Consider the following 10293-nt stretch of genomic DNA (forward strand, 5'->3'; position numbering starts at 1 on the left):
ATATATATATATATATATAGTAACAAGTGTAATTAAGATATATATAACTCTGGTGTTTAACATGCGAATCACTTCTTCAGGTATTCACCATTTCAGGAAACAGATATTCACTAAACTGTAAAGTGAGGAGCTTTTTCATGCCACCACTCTAGCTGAAAATCCACAAACTATTCACAGAGTATGTATAATATATACACACACACATATCCATTTAGTATTAACTGTTGGAAGAAAAAAATACTCAATAACAAAGTAGACATTAATAATATAGTTTATTTTGGCTGAGTCAGTCTCTTGCTACTCTGAGTTTCACCTGTGGGTGCATGGGATATGCTTGAAGATCCTGTACACTTGCAGGTGAAACACAAAACTGCAAGAGAATGACTCCACGAAAATATGTGTGTATACACACATGCAAACATATGATTTAACTAATTCAGTTTGTTAACAGAGAAGAAGGAAAATCTGGGTCGAACAGCAGTAATGTTAATTACTTAACTCTATTAAAGAGATTAATTAGTGATGAGTAAGAGTATTGTAAATAGGTTAATAAAATGTTCACCACACAATGTCCATCCATAGATGTGCTACGTTAACTTTTGTTGACCCAGTTCACCTATCTACAAAACAAGTTGTTTGTTCAGCTCTAGGTCAACCTTGGCAGAAAAAAAAAAAATCTATAATCAGAGGGCTTACCAGCCACGACCAAACTGTTTTTTTCTTTAGGGATTTCTGGAATTACATTATCTAGCATGTCTTTTGTTTGAAAGAGTAAAGTGTGATTCGAGGGAGAATTAGCTGTTATTTCTAGCAGGCTGAGTAGAGGTTCCCTCGTTTATAAATAGATTTATAGAGATTATTGTGTTTTAGCCCCAGGCAGTTTTAACAAAACAAGTTTATGATAAAAAATATTCCAGTTATGACCATCCTGTTATACTTTTCAGACTGTCTTAGATCACATTATTGAGTGTGTGGGAGAGAGAGAGAGAGTGTGTGTTTTTAAGACAGTAGAGCATGAATTAAAGGACATTTAGCTATTGTCTCTAGGAGATCAAATGATCGTGTATAGGTACCATGATTAGGCACTGCTCATTGTTGTATTTTGTAGATATTGCAGTGCTGAGTTCAAATCCTACTGAAGTACAGCTCCCTGAAGCCAGCAATGCCAATCAGCTATCAATCGATATTTTTATTTTAAGAAATGCTAATCTATCAATTATAATCAATAAATTATTAATGGTAATTATCACTGGATAAATCGATAAATAGTTTCTGATGATTCAGCTAGATGTTTGCTGTGTGGAGTTTAAATGATACAGAAGTCCTGAAGTAGGCCACAGGAAACTATTCTGAGGACAAAACCAAGGTAAATAAGAGAAGTTCTTTGGGGTTGTGCATATTGTTAGAAATAGTAGCCAAATCTCCCTTAAATTTACATTCCACTATTTTGTTAAAAAAGATAAAAAGACACAAATTAGATGACATAGTCCTAGATGAGTATTGGCAAAACCACTCCATGGGTGTAATGGGTGCTGTTTATGTGCCACCAGCATCGGCCATGATTGTGATTTCACTTGGCTTGATGGGTCTTCTCATGCATGGCATATTACCAAAGGTCTCAGTCACTTACCATTGCCTCTGTGAGGCCCACTGTTCAAATGGTACTTTTTACATGCCACTGGCATGGGTCCCAGTTAAGCGGCACCAGAAATTCAATATGACACAGGTACTACTCATTTTTGCAGCAAAGTGTCTCGCTTAAGAACACAATGCGCTGCCAGGAATCGAACTCATGACCTAATGATCGTGAGCCAAATACCTCTAACCATTAAGCCACACACCTAAGTGAAGTTAACAGATTTTATGTTTCTGAATGGCTAATATATATCTTCCATGCTACTATCATTTTAGTTTCAACACACGGTTTTAGGTTAAACAACTTGCCTGGCAAGTACAGCTCTGAAAACCTTATCTATAAACATTCACCTAAATTATTAAAGAAATTCCAATTCTGATACCAAATAATAGATGTTTTAAGTGAAGTCAACAGTCAATGTGTGTTTCTGAATGGCTAACAGGCATCTTCCATACTGCAATCGTTTTAGCTTCAACACATGGTCTCAGATCAAATTAGTTGCCTGGCACATACACCTCCAAAAAAACCTATCTGTAAACATTTACCGCTACCCTAACCACTGGGCCATTGCGCCTCCACTCTATTGAGAGTACAATAACATTAAAGTACACATGGATCTGACTTATGACTGAGCTGAACAAGCTGAAACAAGGCACAGATAAAAACAAACAAAACAAAGAAAAAAAAAACAGCTATATAGTTTTCACACTGAATTCCAACCAACCAACCAATCACCATGAGCTAATGAGCGAGCATTTACATAATTGCTCAAGCTGCTAGAAATAGCAGTGGACTCCTAAATAGTTAAAAAGAAAGATGTGCCGGTTATGGTTGAATGCCTTTGACTATATGTGTATGTGTTCAGCAACCAAGAAGTGTACTACCTTTTTTATTTTATCTTTTATCTTTTTACTTGTTTTAGTCATTCGACTGCGGCCACGCTGGGGCATTGACTCGAAGAATTTTTAGTCAAATGAATTGACCACAGCACTAATTTTTTTTTTAAGCCTTGTACTTATTCAGTCAGCCTCTTTTGCCAAACCACTAGGTTACGGGATGTAAACACACCAACACCAGTTGTCAAGCAGTGGTGGGGGACAAACACAAAGGTGTACACACACACACACACACACACACACACACACGATAGGCTCTTTTTAATTTCTATCTACGAAATCTGCTCATGAGGTTTTGGTCAGCCTGAGGTTATAGAAGAAGACACTTGCCTACGATCCCACACAGAGGGACTGAACTTGGACCGGAACCATGTGGTTTAGGAAGCAAGCCATGCCTGAACTCTGTGTGTGTGTGTGTGTATTGAGGAAAGATGCAAGAGAACACATGTACATTTCTGTGGATGTTTGACATAGTGAACAGCTGATACAAAATCATTTCAGATGTCAGTGATCTATCAATATTGATTTTCTTACTTTTGAAAGTTCACAGGTATTTACAGTATATACTGTTTTTGTCTGTGTATATGTGAGTGTGTAATTATACATGCATAAGTGCACACACACACAATAAATATGAAATAAAAATTAGCTACCTTATGTACTTAATCTAATCATTTATTAGGCTTATTTAGCAAGTCTGGCATTTCCAAAAAAAAAAAATAGATAATAATAATAATTTTTAATCCCCTATTTTGCATTAGCCTTTTTCCCAATCTACATTTTTTTTTATAGAGGATAGAAATTGCATCAGACCAAGCCTTTCTGCAATACTTGAGACACAAGAAGTAACTTTAAAAAATAATGAAGCAATATGATTTTACCACAAACCACTTAACTTTCATCGATTTCATCAGCCAAATATATTATTCATATATACAAAATAATTGACATCGTTGCTATGTCATAAATTTTTAGTTATTCATTAATGTAGCCAACTTATAATTTTATAATTACCATTAAATGGTAATTTAATAACATTTCCAATAGAAACACTGTCTTTATATCAACACAGTTTGAAAACCACCAAACTCAGAGATAGTTAGACATAAACATCCACATACATATATATACCTAAACATACACACACACACATATATATATCCTATTTTTACTGCCACTTTTTCCCTGTACACTTTCTCGTTCTGCCAATGGTAGCCCCAACTACTTTTTTTTTGTCTCCCATTATTTCCTACCCCATGTACCTTTGACTTTGTCTCTAGCACTGTGTATCTCCCAGACCACATGTATTCCACATCACTTGTGTTACCTTCTACTACATCCACTACCCCCACAATCTGATATTCATCATTGACCATGCTACCACCCATGTTTACCATTCGTTTCATTCACATCTCTCCATCTACAACTTACCTTTCACAAACTAACCAACCCATTTATCTTGTCCAATCCTTATAAAGCTATCACTGGACGTATAAGAATAATAAATACGTATGTGTCTATATATATATATATATATATATATATATATATATATATGTACGTATGTATGCATGCACACCCACACACATGTATAGTTTGAAAGTAACTTGTAACTTCAAATTTGACATTAATCTTGCAATGAAATTTGAGGAAAGAGACAGGAACTTCTTAAAATGAATATTGAGATAAATAAAACAAGAAAGCACTAGATTGGATAAGTGTGGAAAGAAAAACAAGTTAATGAATAATGTGATTGAATGCATATGCAAAGATGAAATTAACTAATTAAAACCAAATGGATAAAAACATATAAATAATGACATAATTAAATCATATTAATCACAGGTGTGTGTGTGTTAATATATATACTGTAATGCTTCGATATACGAGTTAATTTGTTTCTGGAGACCACTCTTAAAGCTGAGCAACAATTTCCCATAGTAGCAATGTTATAAATTGTAATTCATTCCCAGAAAAATATTTTACCTATAAAATTTATGATACTCGTAAATAAATGGCACATTCCTTTGTTAACGCGCCTAAGTGTGTTACCTTTACACCAACGAATCAGCCTCCCCATTTCTGTCAAATTTAAGAAGTATTATAGTGCGTGCTTGTTTTTATGTAAACAAACTTCCTATATACTTTCAGTGCAAATGTTTTTTTTTTATACAGTGCCGAGTTTACTATCATGTAAATAATAATAATAATGGTATTTTTATAGAAGCTTAAAGCTTATGGCGATCACCGTGCAATGACTAAAGTAAATAGTCTAATAAAGGGGCATATAAACCCTCAACAGAATTATATACATATATATATATATGTATATATGTATATGTATCAAAACAGATGGCTGGAAAAATTTGATACATTTTGGGAATTAAACCAAATAAACCAAATTTTTCCAGTCTTCTGTTTGGTCATGTAATTGCTCTGCAAATAGAATTCACCAAAATTTCCATTTAACTCATATATCGGGGCATTACTGTATATATATATTAATACACACACACACATACACACACACACACACACACACACACATACATGTACACATATATCGTTTAAGATAAACCATCTATGTACATAGATTAATAGATTGCTGTGAACATACACTTGTGCCTCACAAGGACACAGCTTAGATACACAAATACAGCCCTTTATACAAATACACACACACACACACATGTATGTATGTATGCATATGTGTATGTGAATTTAGCTCTTTTATTATTGTTACAGTCAGCTTGAGGCTTAAGTTATTGGTGCATGAAAAAAAACTGTGATAAGTGTGCAAAGGAGAAACATATGGAAGAGGTAACATTTCAAAATAAAACTCCCTGCAGACTGCGATGGTCAATAAAACAGAAACAGAATTTAAAACTTTATTCTTTCTGTGTGACTTGGTACCAAATGATCCATAGCCCAAAACAGATCAGTGGTCCGGTAGTTGGGGACCTCTGTTGTATAGGACCCCCAAAATTAGTGGGAGAGAAGAAAGGACCCAAATACACACAAATGACTTGTCTAAATGCTTGTAATAGAACGGATCAATTACAGGTACACAAGGCCCAGCTAGGAGTGTTAAACATGATGGTGGAGAATGTCTAGAAATTCAAGTTGTTGTTGTTGGCACTCCGTCGCTTACGACACTGAGGGTTCCAGTTGATCTGAACAACGAAACAGCCTGCTCGTGAAATTAATATGCAAGTGGCTGAGCACTCCACAGACACGTGTACCCTTAACGTAGTTCTCTGGGATATTCAGCGTGACACAGAGTGTGACAAGGCTGACCCTTTGGAATTACAGGCACAACAGAAACAGGAAGTAAGAGTGAGAGAAAGTTGTGGTGAAAGAGTACAACAGGGTTCGCCACTATCCCCTGCCGGAGCCTTGTGGAGCTTTTAGGTGTTTTCGCTCAATAAACACTCACAACACCCGGTCTGGGAATCGAAACTGCGATCCTATGACTGCGAGTCCGCTGCCCTAACCACTGGGCCATTGTGCCTCCACAAGTTGAGCTGTAACATGCAGGCTAAAGACAATAATATGATATTGATAGGATATCAGCTGAGTTGATATAAGGAAATAATATTTAGAACAGGTATAATAAGGGTTTCAAATTTTGACACAAGGCCAGTAATTTCAGGGAAGTGGGTAAGTCAATTATATTGACCCTAGAGCTTAACTGGTACTTATTTTATCAACCCCCAAAAGGAGGAAAGGCAAAGATGACATCCGTGGAATTTGAGCTTTGATCATAAAAAATAGATAAAACGTTGCTAAGTATTTTGTCTGACGGGCTAACGGTTCTGTCAGTTTACCACCTTTAGTACAGGTATAATACTAAATAATGGAAAATAGAAGAGGACTTATTTTATCGACCCCAAAAGGATGAAAGGTAAAGTCAACCTCGGAGGAATTTGAGCGCAGACCATAAAAACAGATGGAATGCTGCTAAGCACTTTGTCCGGCAGGCTAACGGTTTTTCCAGCTTGCCGTCTTTACTACAGGTGTGATACCAAATAACGGGAAATAACAGAGGTCGTATGCACACAATTGACCTTCTTTCGGTTGAGTTCAACTGTGAAGTAGAGATTTCCTTCAGAAGTTGCTAGGATTGGCGACCAGAGTAAATTAACTTTTCTCTGACCTTAAATGGTCATGATGAACAACTATCCTGGTAACTGAGATTAAGTATAATATATATACACACACACACACACACACACACACACACACACACACACACACACACACACACACACGTGTGTGTGTGTGTGTGTGTGTGTGTGTGTGTGTGTGTGTGTGTGTGTGTGTGTATATAGATTTGGTGAAAAATGTGGATGACCCATGTCAGCAAATGGTAAGTACAGAAAGCTCACAAACTGGAATTAGAATATGGAGAATAAATTAATCACAAAAATTCCCCACTTGAAATTCCTCACTTATTTTGGGAAAGGGAAATTAACTTGTATCACTTTGTGAATGTTTTGCACACACACACACACACACACACACACACACACACACACACACACACACACACACATGGAGGTTTCTACACAATTTTCAGGATACAGTAATGGTTAAGTTTGTTGTGAATGGAAGAGATAATAGCTCTCTGAACTTTCTCCAGCCAATTCGTATTTTAGCAACTATGCTTTCAGAGCATCCTTCCCCCCTGCCAGTTAGGTCAGCAAAGTAACAGAAATTATCTACTATTCAGTTTAGCATGTTAGAGGTAACCAATACTTTTATACATAATCAATTTTACATTGAATATCTAACCTAAGATGGCAAGTAACTGTCTTCCTGCGTGAACAACCAGGTCTATCATGTTTAACAAGCTTGTTTGTGATGAGCACCTTCAATTGTTAAGAGAACTGTTTGTTCTCTCCAAGTGTTATAGGTTGTTGGTTTTGGGCCTCATTTTTGCAGCAATGTATAGGTTTTCTTGAGCACAGCAAACCATCAATTTTCATGGAATACTTTTTGAAAACCTTCCTCAACTATGACCTTTTGTTTAAAAAGACCAGTAACTTCTTCCCTACATTAGAATTAACATCTAAAGCATGCAGGCAAGAAATTCCTGGTTTTTTTAGATAAACATTTCTAAGATAGTCATACAAGTTACCTCAATCATTATGTAAGATTTTGCAACATGGTGTTAGAAGAACTGTGCAGTTTTTATGATAGCTGACGAATTTGAGAAACATTCTTGCCTTCAAATTTTGCATGGAAAACCTACTATCAAAACCTGTAAAACGCTTCTTCAGGCTTTTAGTGAACATTAAAATAAATCTTTAAGTTATTCATAAGTTTTTGAGTGGCATGTTCTTTTCAAGGCTAGTAGAGTGTTGGTTCAAGAAGATGAACATTCACAGTGACCGATCACAAGCAAAAGTGTGTGTGGGGGGATTTGTGAACTCGGCCATGGGGGACTATCGTCGAATAATTCTCCACGATGAGAATAAAGTTAACTCGTTGAACGAGTTTGACCATCATTGACAATTAGAAAATATGTCAGCAATGGCCGTGCGAAATTTGAGAACAGCTTGCACAATCTGCCTCAGCAACGTTAAGAGGTTTTATAACAATGTAACCTTCACCTAGAGACATACTTTAACGAAAGTTAAAGAGTGTTTTCACTCCCTGTGGACATAGTGTGCCGGACAACAGCTCGGAATTTCGAAGACTCTGCACTGTTCTTTATATATATTAACATATTTGTGTTTTTGAAGACAAACATATATACATACGCATAAACGTATGTGCAAAGACACAGGCGTATATATGTGCAAACATATATACGTATATTTCAGTTGTCATTTCTTCTGCTGAACTTGTCAATAACTAACTTACTCCGGGATCGATAAAATATAAACCTGTGAATACAGTGGTTTCGATATTTTTAGCGATTAGAAACGTTAGTCTTGCGTCAAAACCAAACCAACAATTGTGGTTGCTACCCACCCGACTGAGACAGTGACAACTATTAGGTTCTTTGTAGTAACATCGTCGAATTAAACTGGAGATAGAGTAATCTAATACACAGCGGGTCATTCACATTCGCTACATTTCTATTTATTAACAAACAGTCAGCTAAATACTATGTAGTTAGGCGCTTGGGGATGGTGAACACCTATTTCACCCACCTATTTAATGAGTTAGGTGAGTCGGATGTCCTCAAGCACGTGAAAAGTTAAAGTTATCGAACCGTTCTTTGGACCAGGCATAGAAGATGCACATCGTCGGACTCCTGATTTTAACGTACGTTGACAAACCAACAGATACAGAGGTACACACACACACACACACACACACACACAGAAAGAGAGAGGTAGGTTGATAGATAAATAGATAAACACGGAGATAACTAGGTAGGTAAATGATTAGTTAGACAAATAAATAGAAAATAGTTTATTATTTGATTGCATAGTTGTTGCATTTAGAATTATATTTTAAAATAATAGAGGTTTTTTTATTATTTTCCTTACGAAATGATAAATTAATTTAGTAATATGTCATGCACACACACACAATATAGATGGCTTTTAAAAGTAGTAACCTAGTTACAATATTTCGATTAGACGGTTTCTAAACGTAGTAGCCCAGTTAGGATATTTCGATTATTTCAAACTTGTGCAGATTAGTTACAACTACTTAGTACTTGCTACAACATTAGTAGTAGCTGGGACGGTTTTAGATTACACTTGGGATGAAAGCGAGCTTTTCTACACGTGACAATGTCAGGTGAACACAACGATTGCGTTTATATATCGATTGATCTTAAAGACTTCCCATCACTTACCTTTCATATAACACCGTCAAAGATTAATAAATCACGTTTCTCTCTCTCTCTGTCTCTCTTTTTTTTTTTTGCTGCATGTTTTATATATTATTAATTATACATATCTAGAGCAGCAGGGGTGTGGAGATAAATACAACATAATCTCGATCTTTTAAAAAAAATTGCAGCCAAAATCTCTCTCTCCCCACCTAAAAATCACAGCCTTGCCTTAAAATGCGCATGCATACATCGAACAACGTAGTTCTAGACAGATAGATAGATAGATAGATAGATAGAGTTAGATAGATAGATAGATAGATAGATAGAGAGATAGATAGATAGATAGAGAGATAGATAGATAGATAGACAGAGAGATAGATAGATAGATAGACAGAGAGATAGATAGATAGACAGAGAGATAGATAGATAGATAGACAGAGAGATAGATAGATATATAGACAGACAGACAGATAGATATATAGACAGACAGACAGATAGATAGACAGACAGACAGATAGATAGACAGACAGACAGATAGATAGACAGACAGACAGACAGATAGATAGATAGACAGACAGACAGACAGATAGATAGATAGATAGGGAGAGAGAGAGAAATGGAAAGAATGAAACGTTCCCGTGTCATCTTTTTGTAAATCTATAGAATTATTTTCGAAAATTCCATAGCCTGGAATTACTTTTGATCTTAGGACTACTCAACGAGGTCTAGCCAAGGGCTAAAATCAATAATAAACATACTACTAGTGGACTAGGAGATCTACACTGTCGGTCGATCTGCTATAAATAGCAACCGTATCTCCCTCAAATAACCCTCTACTGTTAAATAAGGACATTGCCTGAAAAGAAAATTAGAAAGAAAAAAAAGACAGGATGGTGATGATGGCTTGAATTGTTTAATAAAATGCTTGACTTGAGTCTAATGACAACAGCAATATATCTATCCAC

At 35.9% G+C, this 10293-nt stretch overlaps 1 protein-coding gene across 5 annotated transcripts in view; it reads right to left on the reverse strand.

The window, feature by feature from the left end:
• LOC106870410 (uncharacterized) overlaps positions 1–10293 on the reverse strand; it is a 58666-nt gene that overhangs the window by 43054 nt on the left and 5319 nt on the right. The window contains exon 1 of one of the 5 annotated variants that reach the window (XM_014916469.2): positions 9350–9449. The exons of the other annotated variants lie outside the window; for them this stretch is intronic. The gene's annotated coding sequence lies outside the window, so the exon portion shown is untranslated. Of the gene's footprint in view, positions 1–9349; positions 9450–10293 lie in introns of those variants that run through there. 5 annotated transcript variants of the gene reach the window in all.

This window comes from Octopus bimaculoides, chromosome 23 (assembly GCF_001194135.2).
Source record: "Octopus bimaculoides isolate UCB-OBI-ISO-001 chromosome 23, ASM119413v2, whole genome shotgun sequence".
NCBI lineage: Eukaryota > Metazoa > Mollusca > Cephalopoda > Octopoda > Octopodidae > Octopus > Octopus bimaculoides.